The sequence below is a fragment of the Ctenopharyngodon idella genome, chromosome 2 (genome assembly GCF_019924925.1).
Source record: "Ctenopharyngodon idella isolate HZGC_01 chromosome 2, HZGC01, whole genome shotgun sequence".
NCBI lineage: Eukaryota > Metazoa > Chordata > Actinopteri > Cypriniformes > Xenocyprididae > Ctenopharyngodon > Ctenopharyngodon idella.
Window position 1 is genome coordinate 23037437 of NC_067221.1, and position 21217 is coordinate 23058653.

The 21217-nt window shown below is 36.5% G+C and overlaps 1 protein-coding gene and 1 long non-coding RNA gene across 3 annotated transcripts in view; one reads left to right on the top strand and one right to left on the bottom strand.

Moving 5' to 3' along the window:
- Positions 1-21217, bottom strand: part of st6galnac3 (ST6 (alpha-N-acetyl-neuraminyl-2,3-beta-galactosyl-1,3)-N-acetylgalactosaminide alpha-2,6-sialyltransferase 3) — a 107145-nt gene that overhangs the window by 84738 nt on the left and 1190 nt on the right. The window lies entirely within an intron of this gene.
- Positions 11124-21217, top strand: part of LOC127523651 (uncharacterized) — a 31954-nt gene continuing 21860 nt past the window's right edge. The window contains exon 1 of the long non-coding RNA XR_007932913.1: positions 11124-14599. This is a non-coding gene — a long non-coding RNA (uncharacterized LOC127523651). The remainder of the gene's footprint in view (positions 14600-21217) is intronic.

The following is a 21217-nucleotide window of genomic DNA, read 5'->3' on the forward strand; positions in this document are numbered from 1 at the left end:
TTGGGATGGGGTGTTTGTTGTGATGAGCAGTGTTTGGCTTCTAAAAAATTCGATATTTAGTCTGATAGCAAACAGCAATTTTGGTCTCATCAGACCATAAAAGCTTCTCCTGCATGCATGCTCCCTCCTCAGCAACAGTGGAGTGTGTGTGTGTGTGTGTGTGTGTGTATACTATTGTACTTTGTTTGCTATACTATTGTACATTAAACAATGTACAATATTACATTGTTTAATTTATCAACATAGAACTCATGTTTGTGATAGTTTCATCCTTTCATCTAATATACAATATGTTGTTAGTCCCGAGATTCTTTATGTTAGTGAATAAATATACAGACCTAGATCCACTGTTAGTGTTCATGAGTTCTAATGGTCTAACGGTAGTCGTGCTTCCCACACATACTTTACTTATGCGGGCCGCACAGGTATATTAATGGCCGCAAAAATATATTTTGGTGAGACATTTTTGCTTTTATTATTTTTATCCTCTGATACTTTTTATCCGCCCAAGATGATGAAACCATCCTCAATCTATTTAGTCACGAGCCACGTTCTCCATGAAGACAAAGAAGTTTCAGCAAAGAATAAATGGATTTTCAGCCCTTGCATTGGCTCTAATAGCCTACTACTAGGTATATTTATGGAGATGAGAAATAAAAAACCCGCTCTGTACAGCTATGATCAACTGTTCGCTCTTCAACGCATTTTGTACCTGCTCATTCTGTGTGCACGAGAACTGTTTACTCCCGCTAACAATCCCACATGCGCTGCAGAGACCCACATGACGTGGATATTTCACAGACAAAGACCTGGTATGTGTGTGATCATGTTCGTTCCAAATTGCATTTATAAGAGCACCTCGCCACAACCAGAAAATTAATGGGTCTCTAGTCCTCTGCTGGATGTATATGGTAATTACACTCGTTTATTTCAACGGAACGAATAGAGAGTCTCCGCAATGGTTAGCGATGCTCCGTAGTATCTTTATCGCACGGTCACTCAGTTTTTGAGGACAGTATGTGTTCTAGGTAGATTTACAGCTGTGTCATTCTCTTTCCTTTTGTTAACTATTTGTTTTAGATCACTTTATAAAAAATAAAAAACAAAACAAATGAAGTCCACTGTGATTTAAAACAACAAAAGATGAAAATGAATACATTAATACTTTATTATTTATAACAACATTGCCTTTAAGGCCCAATATACTTACGGCGAAGTTCTTTTTTTTTTTTTTTTGTTCTTCGTTTAGGGGTAAAATTAAGTTTGAAATACGTGAGCAGCGATATACTGTTATCGAACATCTGACGTCACCCACAATGCTGAGAGTGGCATTTAGAGGAATATGTAAATATGTTCTGCGTGCTTTCCTCACAAAATAAACACAACAAAAATTAGAATTTTTGGTTTTTTTAATAGAAAGCAAGCATTTTTTAAAGCGAGCTCTGCAAATTAGCACTCCAGTAAGTCACGGCATGTTTATTTATATGCCATTTTTTATTCAGTAGATTGCTTAAAAGCAAGCAGCTTTACAGTATCAAACATGAAAAACAGTGTCAGTGCCTCATTTTATCAGAACACAACATCATTTTCTACTATAAAGCGGCTATCCAGTGTGTTCCAGTCTAGTGTCCCCAGTTTCTCTTGAAGCCAATACAGAAGTGACTTAAACTGCAACTCATCGACTGGCCGCTAGGGACAGGCTCCAAAAGAAAGCAGAATCTCACTGACCCCCATGTTAAAATGGCCAACTTCACAGCAGAAAAAAACGTGTTTACAGCTGGTACAAATTGTGGTTTTGGTCTATACTGCTAATTTTCCCCTTCATGACAACTCTGAGGAGGGTGAATTTGTTTTTTTTTTTGTTTGTGCTTTTTTTCTGGATTATTTTATACAATTATCAAATAATATGGCTTGCTGTGTTAATGGTCAAGACTCGAGACAGATGTGCATCTGTGTACATGTGCACGCATGTGGAAGATAAACAGAACACACGTTGTTGGATGGTGGCATTGGCCAAAAGTTTTGTTTGTGAGATTTACTATGACAAACGCTGGAGAATATACTTCTCTCAAGACACCACAAACTCTGACAGCACTGCTTGGATATTGTAACTAAAACTGCTGCACTATTTTGAAAAATTATACTTTGGACGCAGGCTCATTTGTTTGTGAGTCTAATGTATACGATCCAGTTTTAAAACATAAACGCTGCTCAGGTTGCATAATTTCTGGACGCTCATGGACATTATACCCAAGTGCAACGGACTGGATTCATCTCGCGATCGCTATTTCATTACAAAAGTATGAAGGCCCGTTTTGATTTTGCGTGTTGTCATTTGCACACCCGACACAAATTACAATATTACTGGTGCTGGAGCATCTATATTGTACGGAAGCCCTAAACGGCCATGGATTATTATTTTTTTCTATCTTGTTTTGTCGTGATCACGACTTATTTTCTCGTGATCTCGAGATAACAAAAGTTGTTTTGTCGTGATCACGACTTAATTTTCTCGTGATCTCGAGATAACAAAAGTTGTTTTGTCGTGATCACGACTTGATTTTCTCGTGATCTCGAGATAACAAAAGTTGTTTTCTCGTGATCACGACTTAATCTCTGCTGTAAATTACACAAATGTGCCAACAGGTGTCAGTATATTACCAAATATAACTGATGATGTGCGGTAAATTTCCACTTTACTGTATTAGTTCATATTGGCCCAGATTGTACGAGTTTCGGACAGAGTCTTCGTGATCGCTTTATTTTGTGCAGTATTGTGTGCGTTAAGTAATTAACTTAACTGTTAAATGCTTGAATATGATTATTTTGCTTGAAAGTGTATCTGTTATCGTTCTGACTAGTGCATGACTCACCACAGTTTCACGACCGCAATAGTTCGGTGTGATACTAAACTTATTGCTTATTAAAACTAATTTTGATGTCACTGTATTCTGTTTGCACCTTATTGTGTATCTTTAAGACGCCATTTTAATCATCGCAGTTTCAGTGTTCGTTTCACTCACTCAATGTATATTGATAAGAAATATGATTTATAGCCTATGTCATTTAATTCAGTGATAGTGTGTAACCTATTTTCTACATTTCTTTGTTGGAAACAACACACATACATAAACACTCTTCTCAAACAGCATCCCAAGATTGTTTTAGCCTATATCAACTGGATTCAAGTTTTGTTTTTTGGAAATCTGGAGTATTGCACCTCTTTTTAATGGAAACTGGAGGAAGACAGTTTAATCACAGCCTATCCTACATGACGAATAAAAATAACAAACACATTATGTAATATAATTTTATTTCAAACGAATGAGGAAAATAAAGTGGGTTTAATCGAATAATTTATAGAATTATAGAATAATCTGGCATCTTTCTGAAGGTATACTCTGGCTGCGCTTGAGATGTTGAATGCTCTGTTGATCATTAAACATGTTAATTACACAAATAAAATGTTTAGCATACATTTATTGAACAGTGATTGATTAGCCTATATGTAGGCTATTTATTTATTGTAAACTTTATTATTAAGTGAAGTAAACATTTTGCTGAAATATCCACAAGATATAAGAGCGCATGATTTATCCGTCGATCAGATGCGCGTGAAAGTTGTGTTCGTTACTATAGCAACAGTAGAATCCGGGTACAGTGTGTTTCAGAATCAATCACTGTAAAAAGAACTTTTATCTCGAGATCACGAGAAAATTAAGTCGTGATCATGACAAAACAACTTTTGTTATCTTGAGATCACGAGAAAATAAGTCGTGATCACGACAAAACAAGATAGAAAAAAATTATAATCCATGGCCGTTTAGGGCTTCCGTAATATTGTAAAAAAGACACCGTATATTGACAGTAAACCTTTAGAACTTTCAGATGATATAACTTATCTTTATTTATATATTAGATAGTGTCTGAGATAGATAGATAGCTCCTTAGCCTGATAACATGATCACGTTGTGCTAGGCGGGCGTGGTTTCAGCAACTAGGCACCTCAGTTCCAACCACGTCCTGCCTCTTTGCCCGTTTTCAGTTATCCGGGAGTGATGCGTGATGACGCGCTGCCAAGATGGCAACGCCCTCTTTTCCGCTTCAAAAATGCTCTTCAGGAATCTACGGGTGACATCACGGACACAACGTCTATATTTTTTTACAGTCTATTATTTTCAGCCACAGAGATCATACCTCGACATACTCAACAGAATTGAGTCAGAGAAGCGTTCCGCATAAAAGAAGGCAGAGTCTCAGCGCACACCTCCTATTACATTATTGTCACAGACCAAGGGCCGGCGTGTGCCTATAGGTGAACTAGGCAGCCGCCTAGGGCGGCAGCACAATCATGGCAGCAAGAAAGAGAGGGATTTAGTTTTTAATTTAATTAATCTATTTATTTTTTGGACATTCGTTTGGAATTACTTCACTTATATCAAAAAGTTATCACCCAATTAGTTATTCTAAATCTAAATGAACTATCCTTCATTCTACCAAGTACCAAAACCCGCTCGCCCTGCCACCAACCAAGAGCAGCATATGATCTGCATGCAATGTAGCCAAACACATACATATCTGTTGATTTCACAGTGGCCAAGTTAGCACTGAACAAAAACTCTGTTGTTTTGAGTGGTGAGTGGACTCTGAGTTTTGCATGCTCACAAATCTTCTCATAATAACAAAGAAGTGTAGACATTTTGTAAATAAGAGATTAATTGTGCAGACAGCTTCATTTATCATAATAATCTTTGTGAGATCGATAATATGACAACGGACTAACAGACTTTTACAGTCATTGTCATTCTGTTAACAGATTGTTAGGTGGGAATCAGCGATGCTCGACAGTTTTAACTTGTTTTTGTTTGCAGTGCAATTGTAATGTAAAATAGTCTAGCCATCGTGATAATGCGTTGTCACTCACCCATAGTTACTACACTTACCATAGTAAAACCATGTTCTTTCTTAAGGGTGTTTATCAGTCAAATTCATTTAAATGTAAATTGAACAGGTATGAAATATGGTGACTAAGAGAAAAAAACACTGCTAATGAGAAGACAAGAGTTGCGTCCCAAATGACGCACTATACACTATGCACTTATGCACTATGCACTTATGCACTATGTACTCATCCGTGTAGTGCGTGAGTTGTATCAGGTTATTTTGTTATTTAACAATGGAGTCTGACAGCCCCTTCCCCTCCGCTACGTAATTAAAGCTGCGACAGTTGAGTGCATGAAGTGTCCAACATTCCACACTTCGTTTTTTCCGTTAATTTAGTGCATCATCCGGGTATTTAAAGTGTACTTTTTTTGGGGGGAATTTCAGTGTGAACGCACTACTTGCACTATTTATGCTTAAAAACGTCATAGAATAGTGCATAAGTACGTGAATTGGCACTTGACGGCGGTAGGTTAGTGGGGAAATATATTTATTTATTATTCAGAATGCGCATTTGGAAGGGAATTATATTAATAAACATTTCAGCAGGTTAAAGATAATTAATGTTAATGCAGAAAATATGATTAATTGTTTAAAAAACATTTGGCAGCCCTAAAATGTAGTAATAATCTGCGTTTTCATGAGAAGCTCTCTGTACATAAGTGCGCTGAACGCTGACCGGAAACGCTCGAGCCGTAATAAGTACAACGCGGAAGTAGTTGTGCAAGTAGTCCATTGTGATTGTGAAGTGGGGGTGGCACAACGGTGTTTTGCCTAGAGCGGCAGTTGAGCTTGTGCCGGCCCTTTATGGACCAATGGTAGTACGAAGGTTTTTTGCAGCTGGAGCGAACTTTTCCTGAGAGTTCACTTTGGCAAGCCGTTTCGAACTCCCAAAAAAAAAAAAAAAAAAAAACACAAAACGAACTTCGTTTTGGCCTGATTTTGTTCGAAATGACGTCACATAAGTTCGTTCTTCGATTTTGTTTGAACTATATTGGGGCCTTTGGTGTCTCCATCAAACGGACCGCATGGACTGCTAAACTCCTTTAAACAACCCAGTAGGCCGAACTATAATGAGAATTTATACTGAAAGTTTATAAGTTATATATATATATATATATATATATATATATATACACACACACACACACACACACACACACAAACTATAGGTCTACCAAAGTAAGTTTTGTAAAAAGTGACAAACCCCTGATAAAGTCTCCAAAAACACTATCCTACTGAAGTTGTTCGATGTATTGTTCTTCCTTTATTCAATTTTTTCATATCAAATTCTTGCATAGATATTGCCAAACTGAATGCTCAATATCTGTCCTACCTCACCCATCAACTGTTTAGCATTTAAAAGGCTTTCATAAACCAGGTCACTGAAGATGTAATCTTGGTGACATGACACATCTCTAGAGAGCTCTGAGCCAGTTTGTCACAAATTCTCCACAGTGCATAACCTCGTTCCTCCCCCAATCACCCGAATTAAAACTTCATTAGGGGGAGTGAAATTGAGAAAGACCAGAGTATGTGGCTTTAGGCTTTTGAAATATAAAACACTATAAACTAGCTCATTGGTTACTATACTCATGGATCATCACAGCAGTATTTGACGTCAAAGCATAATCCCTAAAATAGAGAAGCCTAAAAATAAACGTATAAATTGTGATCATGGCACAACTTTAATGATTTATCTTCTTAGGGGACCCGGACCAAGCTATCAATACACATTAGGCAGTGGACATATATTTTTATTGAATATACACAGGGTTAGGAGTTTTTTTTTTTTTTTTTTTTTTTTAATTAAGTATTCCACTCAAGGTGGAAACATGATGCAAAATGTTATTTGTAAAGGTTTTTTTTTTTTTTTTTGGTAAATTAAAGACTTTGGATTATTTATTAAAGTCCAAATAAAGTGGAAATCATGTTTGATAGCACATGCATGGCAAAGCATTTTAGCTTAGCATAAAGCTAAATCTTCTCGTGACAACTTACTGCTGCAGAACCTACCTCAAAAGTTTATAAAACAACTTTGTTTTCAAATTGCATGTGGAATCTGTTTATAGAATAAGGCAGAAAATATATTTATTGTAGCTTTTTACATAATACTAAATACTATACCTGCTTATTATTTCTCATACAAACATCCTCTATCCTTCTAAGATACCTGAAACAGGATAAAGAACATTGACAAATCATACATTTTATTATATTTTTTATTGGATACATGTTTTATCTAACTATTCTGGCTGATGGCGCAATAATTCCAAATCCTTCACAATCAACTATCTTGAGCTGTGACGTCAAAGATCTCCAAAAACAAATTTAGGCAGTGGAGAAAAAAAATAAAGAACACAAAACAATGAAGATAATCCACACTGGAGAACTCAAGGAGAACAAGGAACAGTGGTACAATTCAAGACAAAGAACTGATTGAATCAACTAGAAATAGGGCTAGAAATATTCAGGGATAACAAGGAACTGAACAAGAGACAGGTGGGACTAATCACACTCATTGGTAACCATAGAAACAGAAAACACAGGAACAATATGACCAGTAAAAAGAACATAATCCTGACAGGTATAAACATGGTAAAGATATCTCCACTGGAATTTCTACTGTCATTATGACAATTCTGCTTGTTTTCAGACTATTAACAGAAAGTGTTGTTGATATAAATAATTAACTACAATTCATTTTGTTAATCCATAAAGAATCCAGGTTCTAATTTGGTATGTTCTTCAATAAAAACAACACTTTTATTGAAGGGAAAAAATAAATATGATTTCATCTATGATTTCATTGTTTTTGTGTCACTGCAATACCAGCGAGAGCACCCCTGGGTGTCAAGAAACACTCAAAAAAAATTAAGCCTTTTTTAAGATTTACGGATTTTAATTGTTTAGTAAAATTCCACCAAATTGAATAATCCTTACATATTATTTATATTATCAAATAAGAATTTTAAAGGAGTAAAAAAAAAAATTAAAGCTTAATAAAACATTTTATATAAATTTTAATGGAACAAGGGAATGAACAATTCCAGTTTTAAATATTAAGTTCAGAAAATATGTTATATGAATAACATATATATGAATACAAATCACATAAACTAAACACATAAACTGGTAAATTCCCTTGTTCCAGTAAGATTCATACAAAATGTTTTATTAAGCTGTATTTAAAAGTCTTTTTTTTTTTTTTTTTTTTTGTGTGAAGGAAGATGATGTGAAAATTATATAATGGCCATTTTCGTACACAGCAAAAGTTTTCCCGCTCAATTTTTACCATGCAAAGCAGCATTTCCCCTAAATATAATCTCCACTGCCTTTGAACTTAATTTTTGCATTTGAACATGTGACAATTGAAAACAAACCGAAAGTCCATGAAACTAAACTAACTGAAGATAACTGTTACATCACACCCCCCTCTGGCAAGGCGCGACCTCGTGCCGTAACAGGATGATGGTATAGGGAGGGATGAAGGGGGCTTGGGAGGAGGATGTGGATGAGGCGAATGGATGGTTGAAGGATGTAGAGAAGGGATGGCAGGACGAGACAAAGGGATGGTGAAGGCAGGATGATGAGACCCAGATGGTACAGGTGGAGGAAGTCTGATGGCACAGACCCAGAGCTCCACAGAGTCAACAGTCTGCGGAAGGAGACAAAGGCGGGAAGAGCCAAGATGTTGTAGGTGTGGCTGCTGACATCTGGGGTACGACCAACGGAGACAAGGTGACAAACGTCGCAGGTGGAGCCAGAGTAACCAAGGACTGGGAGGAAGAAGGAAAAGGAAAGGAGGAAGGACACCACTGCAGCCTTAGGGGAGGAGGGACGGAGCGCATCGGCGCAGTGGCATAGGTGGAGTGACGACTGACCAAGGGGGAGCCGGTGGGACGAGGGAACATCCAGCGTTAGCGTCAGTTCTGGCAGGTCACGTCAGTCAAGCTCACATCAGCTGACTCCCAGGTGACTCACGTCAACCTATAGGAATACACTGCCTATCACAGCATCCATATATAAGCTCCTCAGTATTATCAGTAGCTATCGCATTTATCAGGAGCTAATTACCCTCCTCCATCCCCAGCTCCTCCTCTCGTCAGTCAGGATTTGGCCTTATGATTCCCCTGAATCAGACTAATTCTTGAAATATGTGTACGTTATTGACATTAATGATATCTGCATATGTTGGTTCTGTTCTGTTTACCCTAAGGGGGTTTATTGCTTCTCTCCCGGCTCTTATCCATGCTAGGCTGCATGGATGCGCAGGGAGCTCTTGCCCAGAACAGAATCATACCGCCAATACAAACTCTATGCATTATCAATCATATTTGACGACAGTGGTCCTGACAGAACCAGTGGAGCCACTAGGCCGAGTGTCCCTGGTGGAGCCAAAATTGGGAGGAGCCAGGATGGAGCCGATAGGGCCGAGATGGAGCGAAGGGATCCGAGGCCGGAGGCAGAGCCGCAGGACCCAGCAGGATATCTCCAGAGATGGCGCAGGGCTGCAAGCTTCTAGCAGCGGTGGGGCTGGAGGACTGGCTGAGCTCTGTGACGATAAAGGTGACACAAGATTGTACATGATGAAGGTGAATTGGACACAGTCCAAACAAATCAAAGAAATGAGCAAATCACCATCCATTTCGTTCATAATTCTGTCTTTAAACAGCGACGATGGTCCAACTGAAGAATTATCGTTCTCAGTGCTGTCCTGGAACAGTGATGAAGCATTAGATACTGTGTGGGCTAGGGTGAGAGTCGATCTTTCCTCACTGGCATCTCTGCGCATTCTCTGCGGTTAAAGGTGGTAACTTCATGTCTGGGTCTGGCTGTGCTCTGAATCGGGGCCGTACGCTCTTCAGTCTGGTGGTGTCTAGGAGATTTATGGGGTCATGAAAGTTCACCCCGATCCAGAACAGGTTCTTCAGGGTCTCGTCATCGAGTTGGCAGATAATGGCAAGATGAAAAAACCCAGCAGAAAAAGAAAGGAAATTGGTGCTCTCCTGAGTCACCTTTATGAACATAGTGTTCCAATCCATGTTTGGTCCAGTCATCTATTACGGTGTGTGCACGGCAGGCAGATGAAGACACAAAAGAGTAAGGTTCCAACACAAAGTTTACTTAGATTAATCCAAACAGGTAGCAATCCATACAGGTAGCAGACTAACACACACATATGCATAAACGTGACCGGACAATGAGTGCAGGAGAAGGTGCCGTATAAATAAACTCAAACAAGATCAATAATCAAACACAGCTGAAACAAACTAACTAATAATGATGGTAGCTGAGACAGATGAGTGGCAAGAATCTGAACACGTGACAATTGAAAACAAACTAAAAGTCCATGAAACCGAAACTAACTGAAGATAACTGTTACCAGTGGCGTGTTTAGGCTATTGGGGGCCCTAAGCAAATCTCCGGGAGAGGGCCCCAGCGAGCGTGTATAATATATTATTATATATTAATTATAATAATATAATTTATTACAATTTATTATAAGCAACACAAGACTTTAACAGCTAATGACATTTACAGCTGGAGAGACTACACTTTTTTTTTTATGTTTATTGTCAATCTCCATCTAACTCAGCCAGTTAATATAACCTTAGATGTTAAATGAATATGGTCCCTGGAGGATAGGTTTTATCAGCTGGCAATTTTCAATGCACATTTGCACAAGAGTGCAAGTTGCAACTATTATTAACATTAATGGAAAGATGAGGCTTATCAGTATGTCACAATATCATCATAGTTATGCATTTGGATTCACAAGCTTGCATCGAGTCAACATGTTGCTTTACTGTATCAGGTAGGCTACAGTACATGGCAAATTTTCTCAAGAAAAAAAATCTCTCAACTAATGCTGTATAATACACATGGGAATCAGTTGGTACATTAATATTGAAGGTTAAATGAACCAATTTTTAAACAAACTTAAATTACACTTAAAGGGTTAGTTCACCCAAAAATGAAAATTCTGTCATTTATTACTCACCCTCGTGCCGTTCCAGACCCGTAAGACCTTTGTTAATCTTCGGAACTAAAATTGAGATATTTTTGTTTAAATCCGATGGCTCCGTGAGACCTACATAGGGAGCAATGACATTTCCTCTCTCAAGATCCATAAAGGTACTAAAAACATATTTAAATCAGTTCATGTGTGTACAGTGGTTCAATATTAATATTATAAAGCAATGAGAATATTTCTGGTGTGCCAAAATTTCAGCAGTTTGGCGGTTTGACACGCGATCCGAATCATGATTTGACACGCTGATTCATTACGCTCCGAATCTTCCTGAAGCAGTGTTTTGAAATCGGCCATCACTAAATAAGTCGTTATTTTGTTTTTTTTGGCGCACCAAAACTATTCTCGTCGCTTTATAATATTAATATTGAACCACTGTACTCACATGAACTGATTTAAATATGTTTTTAGTACCTTTATGGATCTTGAGAGGAAATGTCATTGCTCCCTATGTAGGCCTCACGGAGCCATCAGATTTAAACAAAAATATCTTAATTTGTGTTCCGAAGATCAACGAAGGTCTTACGGGTGTAAAACGGCATGAGGGTGAGTAATTAATGACAGAATTTTCATTTTTGGGTGAACTAACCCTTTAAGGAAATTTTTATAATAAGTTATAATAGGCCTACTAACTTTAAAATTATTTCTACTCTAATCCTTTTTTTTTTTTTTTTTTTTTTAAACATTTAAATAATGGCTGTCAACTTGATGGATTTATTCAAACATGCATTATATAGGCTATTGAATAACATTAAAAATTATAATTAATATGCAATATGGTGCATATATTTAGCTAAATGCTCATCTCTAGAGTTAATTTTTCTAGCTGACTAACGAGTTTATTGTCACTGAATATGTTTGTTCTGAGGTAAATATGACGTTACGTTTGTTTGTTTACAAGCTGTTACCGTCATTTCGCGGTTGAAACACTGATTAAACGATTACACGAGACATGATATGGATGACGGAAAGTTGTTCTGTATCCTTTAACATACCTTTAGGTGTTCATTCATGTTTATTTCGCGCTGTAACTGGTATAACAGCGGAGGAGAGGATCAGTTCACGTGCGCGTCAGGCTGCCGCTTCTTTTGAACTGAAGCACTGCGATCTGTCGCGTCACATTAAATAGCGCCCAATCCGTATTCTCGTGCTTTTTTAAGTGGATATACGGAAATCCTTGACCTTTCCTAGTGGGTATAAGGCATATACCTGCGTATCACGTTAACTACACCACTGGGGGATCCCCCTAGGGAGAAATCGCGGGGGCCCCACGCAATTGCGTGCTTTGCGTGGTGGGTAAACACTCTACTGACTGTTATGTGGTTGTCTACACAAATCAGTGTCATTTATTTATTGGCATATTAATTTATCTATTTATTAAATATTAAATAATATTAAATAACATTTTAACTAATGTTTTAGTAAATGTAGATGTCAATACGTGAAACACATTTTAGTTTACCTGTCAAAACATTTTACAGTCTATGACATTTTAAAGGTTTAGTCTAGAAAAATGGGACAATTTGGAAATCCAAAAGTGTTTGCAATACAACTATAGCCTTTTTATGTCTTGTTCTGTAAGATTTCTTGTCAATCCACACCTACAACACTCACCTTATAACTTACTACAGCCGACACAGCCAGTGATTTCTGTGCTATGCTTTCCAAGGCCGAGACAATGTCTGTCAGCTCTGTGGGTGATTAATGTGAACACTGAGCTGTTCTCTGACACCCTGCACTTAAAACAATTGAACACCATTATTCCTGGTGAGGGTCAAACAAAAAAGGTTCACGTTTGCTGATGTACTTCCTAGGCTTTATATTTTGGTATGACCTGGAACTTTGCCCGGACACGTATATCAGCTCAGTTGCTGCCTTGTGAAATTATCATGGCATTTTTAGATCTAGGACGCTGTGTACTCGAGGCAGGTCCCCGGCAATGACCATCTGGTTCAGGAAATGGCTGTTAGAGAAATACTGAGCCAACACTGAAAATACTGTATGTTATATGCACTGACTCTACCTTCAAATTCTTTTAAAATCTCTGTCTTTGTCTATGACAAGAGAAAACAATTAGCAAGACATTTAACCCTCTATTGCATGATGTTAAAAATATTAAATACATTACAAGCTCATGATACATATAAGATGGCAATAAAATGGTTACAAATGAAGAGATGACTTTGAATGAACCAATAATAATATTATAAACCAATAATAAACTTAATTTAAATATATATATATATATATATATACATACACATACACACACACACACACGTGCATCATATCTTTTTATTTAATTAATTTTTGAGGTGTAAAAATAGTGAAATAAATAGAAATAAATTAATAAAATAGCTTTCCATTATCACACAATGTAGCCTTCTAGCAACATAAATAACCCTCACAAAAAAATTTACATGTGAAATAGAGGGTTAAGTATCCACCAAGTGGACAAGTATCCACAAAGTATGGCACTAGCCAATCTTCTATTTTCAAGTTAATACTGAAGAAAAGATTGAAAAGAATCAGAATCTGCTTACTCAGCAAATGTATTTATTCTCTGAGGGAAAGATTAATGCTTGACAAAACCACAACATCTGGGTTTGGGTTGGAAAATTCACTGCTTAAATAAACATTTCTTTAAAAAAAATTCATGTCACTTAGGACCTTGAGACTGAGAGTACAGTAACAAACACCTAGGCATATGTACATATTGCTAAACACAAACACAAACTGGCATTTTTCTCTGTCAAGTTTCTAGATGTCAATCTAGTCTATGAACATATCTAACCCTGTGAACATAGAATTACTCATAATTTTCATCCAAAAAGACTCCTTTCAATTTAGGACTCAAGGATAGGGAGACCAAAATGTAGACAAACATACAGCTTATCAAGTGGAAAAGGAAATCTCAACTTACTCCCTGATTTTGAGCTAGTAAAAAGACGAAAGGGTTTGGCAGAACCTGGAATGATCTTTTTTAATAACACAATGCAGATGTAAGCCAAAGTGGCTTGAACTCAAAATTGTGCTGTCATGTTCTATAAAACATTTTGTACCTGAAGACTTTTAAAGTGGGGGTCTAATGCTATTTTATGCATTCTGACTTATTTACACTGTTAAAGAGTTGCATTCTCATGCTAAACATGGCCAAACTGTCAACACAGGAGTTGGACGTATGACAGAGTATTTCTGTGCCAAATACACTCCTTCCGGATTAGGATAAATTTCGGAAAGTTTTTTTTTTTTTTTTTTTTTTTTTTTACAGGTATTGCGTAATAAAGGGCAGAATTCCTTGTATGGGCACTTCTCTCTGATCAGCGTGTGCCCGCGTCACCCAGAGCAAGAGCAAGAGCACGCCCATCAACGTGCTTCGTTCAGGTTATGAAAGCAGAGAGATTTTTTAAACAATGTCACCAAAGAAGTGTATTTTTTCTTGTGAGGGAAAGATACCCTTTTTCAGTTTCCCAAAGTACCCAGCGTTAAGGGAACAGTGGATGCAGTTTATTTTTCCGGGGCAGCAACGGAGTTTGCATGTATGTTTGTTTGTTCCCGGAATTTCGGTGATGAATGTTTTGTAAACAAGTCCCAGTTCGACACTGGATTTGCAGATTGCGGAAGGTGAGTAAAACTGCATTGTCTGTGTCTGTCTGTGTTTTGATGGAAATCAAACGTTTTTGTTCCCTTTTTATTTATAATGATGTCGCAGCTTGCAGACGATCGCTAGGAGGAGCTCGGCTTTTTCGGAAAGAGTCGGTACAGCGTATCTATCTTTTATAAATATGATAAAACTAAAGATTTTCAGAGATATGAAGGATGCAATACTACTCTATAGGTACTCTAGATTACCATGAGATTGGCAGAAACTGTGTGTGTTATGTACCCTTTAAACTAGGTTGACACATGAGATATGTTTGACACCACAATGTGATTTCTAAAAAGCGGTTCTGATCGGAACCTTTTTTGGATTACGGGGGAAACCGGAGCACCCAGTCAAAACCCAAAGCCAGCACTCCAACCGGGGAGAACAGAGCCAATTGAACCAAACTAGAAGCAAATGACAAAATAGAACAGACCAGGAAAAAATGAACAAAACAGAACAAATACGTGACAGCCGGTTAATCGACATGGGCAAATTGCAATCAAGGATTTTTTTTAAATCAAGTACTCAAATTTATTTGAGGAATCGTGACAGCCCTAAATGACAGATTTTTTTCATTTTGGGGTGAACTATTTATATTTATAATTATTTTTTATTATTATTATTCTTTTTTATTTTTATTTTTTTATGATAGAGTGCAACATATTTTCACCACAAAATTTTATCCTGATTTTGATCCTTTTTGGTGCTTGTCTTATTATGAGTAAGAACTTGATTACTTTAATTACACCACTTATTACAATAAATGTTGATGCAACATGAACTTCATCAAAATAGCTTTATAAACTGATCTCCAGATTTTAAGAAAATTCTGATTTATCACAAATGAAAACAATGTTTGGTATCCAAAAGCCCAGCATATAAAATGCCTACTTTGCCTTTGTCTTTTAAATTATTATTATTATTATTATTATTATTAAAATCAATATTTATATTATTATTATTAATAATTATTATTTCAAATCATAGGCATGCAGTGATATTGAGTAACACTGTTTACAAATTCATCTAAATCAAAAGTGACACTTGGGTTGACGGTCCAAGATGTCACCATAATTCATCACATACTGTTTATAATTAAGGGGATGGAAGTATACCGTACAATAATAAGAGCACAACTGATTCTGTGCCATTCACTGCATAGGGTTGATTAATTCTGTGCTAATTAATTAAGTCAAGCCACTGAGGAGAAGAAATATTTATATTTAAAGTTTCATTTTTATTAAATGAATATTTGATTTGCATCTTATTAAACGATAAATGTGAGCTGCAATTTCTACAGTAAATGATGACATATGATTTGCATTTCACAATCCAAAATCATCCATTAGAAATTAAACTTGATTACAGAAGGTAACCAAAATTCAGTCTGGATTCACATCTGTTGTGTGCACATGGATCAGAAGTCTAAATCCTCAAACAGCCACACAAGCAGATACCTACATTATCTCTCCCTGTCCTCCTCACATTCCTACTAAGCTACTTACCCACATCAACACTGTTACCATTCCAAGCCAGATTACCAGTCAAATGAGATGTCATCCAGTTCCAGGCCTAGCTGTTTTTCTCCTCCTCCTAAATAAGGCTGAGCTACCATTACAGAGCTAAATTCTGCACAATAACACATCCAGACAACAGAGAGTTCTTGCTGGACATCTGAATGAAACAAGGACCAAAGTGGACTTAATAAAGGGTAAATCGTCTTCTTGGAAGGTTAATGAGTAAAGTGCTTGCTAATCTGTTTTACCTCCAACCTTTTAAGCTTGGTTTTGTTGAACAGCAAAACAGGTGCTTTGAATTGTTGCATGTGCCACACCTCAGAACCAGGGCTAGTTCAGCCAAAAAAAATATCAAATTTTGTTTCTATTAGGGATGCACAGATATTAAAATTTTGGCCAATAAGGTTAATCAACTCAACGGTTGCTGAAGCATGGCACCTAAACCCAAAGAATTTACAACTTTAATGTACATAATTAACTAACTAACTTTAACTAAGCCAAACGCATCCTATATGAGATTAATCAGATATATACACAAAATAAACATAATACTACAACTTAAAGTGTCGTAAAATGCTGCGAATGCTCAAGCGAACTTGACTATGCTTGTCATGAAGGCTGAACTCCGTACACGCGCTCTTTCAGCCAGAACGCGCTCGTCGCACTAAAACACACAATTTTTAAAGTCCCCCTCTAGTCAATAATTTTATCCCTTAAAATTCATCTTTGATCACCAAAATTACATATTTAAACATTTTTTCCTGTGAAAAAAAATATATTTTTATACCAGCAACACCAGCAACTTCAAACTGCAGGTTTGAGACTGTCTTTTTTCACCGCAGAAAATTTGCACATGGTTTGTTTTAAAGCATATTAAAAACACCACATAGACATATAAACATTAAAAACTTGATTTTCACCACAGGGGGACTTTAACTGTTGGACAACTCAGAAGTTAAACCTCTTAAAATTAGCCTAATAGAATTGAGTGTAATCCCATCCAAACTGTCTGTTTCTCATCATCTTACTGATAATCTCTGGATTTAGAATCTTTGGGTTTAACATGTTTGCAACATTCAGTTTGATTTCGTCTAGGGGTTCCCAATTACTCGTTAGAACATCCCGACTGACAGGTGTTGTGTTCGAAAACGCCCCCTATTCCCTCATTCACTATTTCGTACATTGGTCCACTAATTTAGTTGAAGGAGTGAATGAAAACGAGTGAGTGAATTCGTACACTGAGTGTGCTGGAAGGGCTGTCGCTTTTGCATAGTTTGTGCTTGCTGTTTAATAATCATTTGAAACCTTAAACTGGCAGCTCCAGTAGTAATGAAAATTATCTTGAGCTCTGTCATGAAAACTAGCATGTATAAACCTTAATTAAACAATTTAATAATCAAGTAAAAATGAATTTATACCTGTATCATGTTACGCTGTAGCCACTTTGGGAAGTTGATGGATGGAAGATTCAGCTGCAGGCACCATCATATGTTCAGATGCGAGAATACATTCTGCGCATGGCGCGAATCTCACAGTGCATTATGGGTATTCCCTGGCCATTGAATGTACATCAGTTGTACACTCGTTATTGCGGTGCATTGTGGGATTGAATGAGTGCACTTTGTATGGTTTCGGGCACCCTTACAAATGGCTGTTCCCTCAAATAGTGCCCTATTTAAGGGTATAGGGCACGATTTCGGACATAGCCAAGGTCCCTACTCCCTGTCAATATCACACATATTAGAGGAGTTTAAGGTTTGATGACATTAAATACTTTTACAAATAAATATAAATTACCATATTTCATTTAATATACATGTGTATAAAATCCATATAAATATTAATTTTATTTTGTTTATATAGTATCCATATACATATTAATTAATTATACAATTCTCTTAATCTAATCTGTTAAATTCAAAAGCCCTAAACTGAATGATAAAATGTATATTGCGATGTTTAATATGAAAATAAATATATAATTTGGTTACATGTCTTTTTATCTTATTTAACCTGTAATTATGATAGTTGACTTGTAACTGTTGCTTCTCACACAATTTACACCCTTGAACAGCCGCATAAAACATACCTGCTTCGGCCTTAAGATGGCGAAATACCCTTTTAAGTCCACTTCGCAGTGCACATATGGTGGAATGGAACCACCCCTCAAATGAGTGTGTCAGACATAAAAAATGTGCAGAGCAGGGAGGTGCAAGGACTGGAATTGGGAACTCCTAATTTAAAACAACTCAAAACTGTCTAAAGCACAGCATACATTCTTTAGAGTAGATAAAAATTATGTTTAGAGATAGACTCATATAAGACATCCTTCCTATTTGAAACATTTTTTTTTGTGTGTGTCTACATAATCTATCGATTAAGATCAGTAGGTAATTACAGGAAAATTCATCAGAATAAACACAAAGAAAACTTTCACACAGTGAATAATCCAATATGGATTATCTAAACAGTGTGCAATTACCTAGATAACATTTCACATTTTCATAATAAACAGAAAATACTTTTACACTTCTCAACAAAAACTAAAATTGAAATCACAATATGGCTTAGTGTGATTATCAAATCACAAAAGGCTGTGGTTTATTATACTTAATTAAATTTAATAAATATAATCTGTTTTGCTACATGTGTCAGAGTGACACAAGCCACTGTGTTCATTTACACATGTGCTGTTCATGATCCAGTTTTCAGTGTCTCAAATGCAGAAAACTCCATGTGATGTGAATTTAACCTGTATTTGGACATGCAACATGCAGGTTGGCTTTACTTTACATTTTTGTGAATAGATGATAACAGCATTTCACTGGATTTGTAATGACAAGAGTTCTGTTTCCAAAACTGCAGTTTTCCACCAAAATAAAACCTTAAAGAAAAGTGAAGAAACTAAGACAGGGTATATTGTACGTTTGCTACAATCCACTCTTAAAAATCATTGTTCCAAAATGGGTTTTTGTTTACACTTTATTTGGATTTCCACTTTAGACATTCTAGTAACTATAAGTACATGTATAACTATAACTACATGTCACTTAACTCTCTTTAATTTGCAACTTCATGTCAACTAGCTAGTAAATAGACTGTTAGGTCAGTAGAAGTTTACTGTACATGCAAAGTTACTTATAGTCAGTAGAATGTCTTTTGGGGACCATCAAAATAGTGTTAGCAGATAAGCAGACAGTCTACTATTCTAATTACCGGTAGTTCACATGTAGTTACAAAGTTACTTATAGTTAGTAAAATTGTCTAAAGCAGACTATCAAAATAAAGTGTTGCTGGGTTTTTTTGCAGTGATTCCATAGAACCACCATTTTTGGTTCCCCAAAGAATCTTTCAGTGAACAATTCTTAAAAGAAAATTTTTTTGTCTTAGTGTGAAGAACATTTTAATGATCTAAAGAACTTTTTTCCACTATAACCTACAACTGAGTATAATACTGAGTCGGCATTCTGATGTAGAACTCGGAAGCGCTGCACTATACAACGTAAACAGCATAGGAGAATGACAGGGAAGAGATGAATTTGTTGAATAAAGTCGTTATTTTTGTTTTGTTTTTGCGCACAAAAAATATACATAAAATTAAGGTTGAACCACTGTAGTCATGTGGACTATTTTAACAATGTCTTTTCTACCTTTCTGGGCCGAAGATGAACGAAGGTCTTACGGGTTTGGAACGACATGAGAGTGAGTCATTAATTACAGAATTTTTTATTTTTGGGTGAACTAACCCTTTAAATTTGCTAAATATCAAAATTGCTGTTGAATCAACCTAAATATACAACATTTAATTTAGTTACACTAACAAAATCAAAGATTAAATGGTTAGATCTAGTAGAAATGGCTTTTTAAGTTTACAATTTGAGATATTTTTACAGTGAAGTGAGCAGACGTGCAGAAGGCTGAGTGCTGAACTGACCACTGCAGCCATGTGAGGTGGACAACACTGGAACTAATTCTCAGCAATTACAAAGAGGCACTCAGTGGCATACTGCACTCTGACCAGCTCTTGAAGGTTACATTACCATCACAAAAAAGTCCAAACTGTCCAGAAGAAAAGCAATCTGCTTAAAGTGAATTCCTACCGAACTCCAACACTTCACATCAACATAAGCAGGAACATACATTTTATATGAGCAGCTTTAAATAGTTAATCTGTCCCTCTTCTCTGTTTGCCGATTGCTGTCTGATGCAGACGTATAGATTAAGAGCGATGATAAAGCGCTGACAAAGGCACCTCTTTATCAGACAGTACAGCCAACTGAGGCTATTTACAGCCACACACGAATCTCCTGATTATATGTCTTCAGTTTCAATGAATGGCATAAAACATTGTAATTTAAACTGAAATTGTTACTTGTTAAACATGCTTGCTCTGTGTGAACAACCCTTTGCGTGTAAGACATCACTGCTTCTTTTAAACATAACTGTTAATCATGCCTTTGCATTTACTGTGAATATTCACAAAATTAAAACATTTTAAGCACAATGTACAAGTGCTATGCATAGTCTGCCCAACTTTACACAGCTGGTTTCCAAAAACTGAACCCCCTAGTTTCACCAAAAAGAAAAGCAAAAGAATATTGTTTTCAAACAAGTTTTCTGAACACAACTCATCTGCAAATGGTGAGACACAAAGACAGTTCCGCCCCCAACATGAGTCAATGATGCTGTTATCAGGCTGTTTAGGATGATCAAACAAACAAAGCAAAGTTTTGATAGTACAAATCAAACCTATGAAAGGTTGTCTTCACTTGTTAAGATGGTAAAACATTGGGGAAAAAAATACACTTCAGCTTTAATACTGGTTGGATCACAGTAGTGAACAACACTAGCTGAACAAAACTATTTTTTAAAAAAATACTACAAGATCTAAGATGTAGATAGAAAGGAAATTAGAAGTGTGACAATGTTGGGATTTAAGGCTGGAATACACATCACTCTAGGCATTATACACTTACCATCTTTGTAAATGGTTACAGAGGAAAAACTGAGCATTGTACACTAAACTAATGAGGATCACACAATACCAGACTTTTAAGTCTTTCCCAAGTTTCCAACACA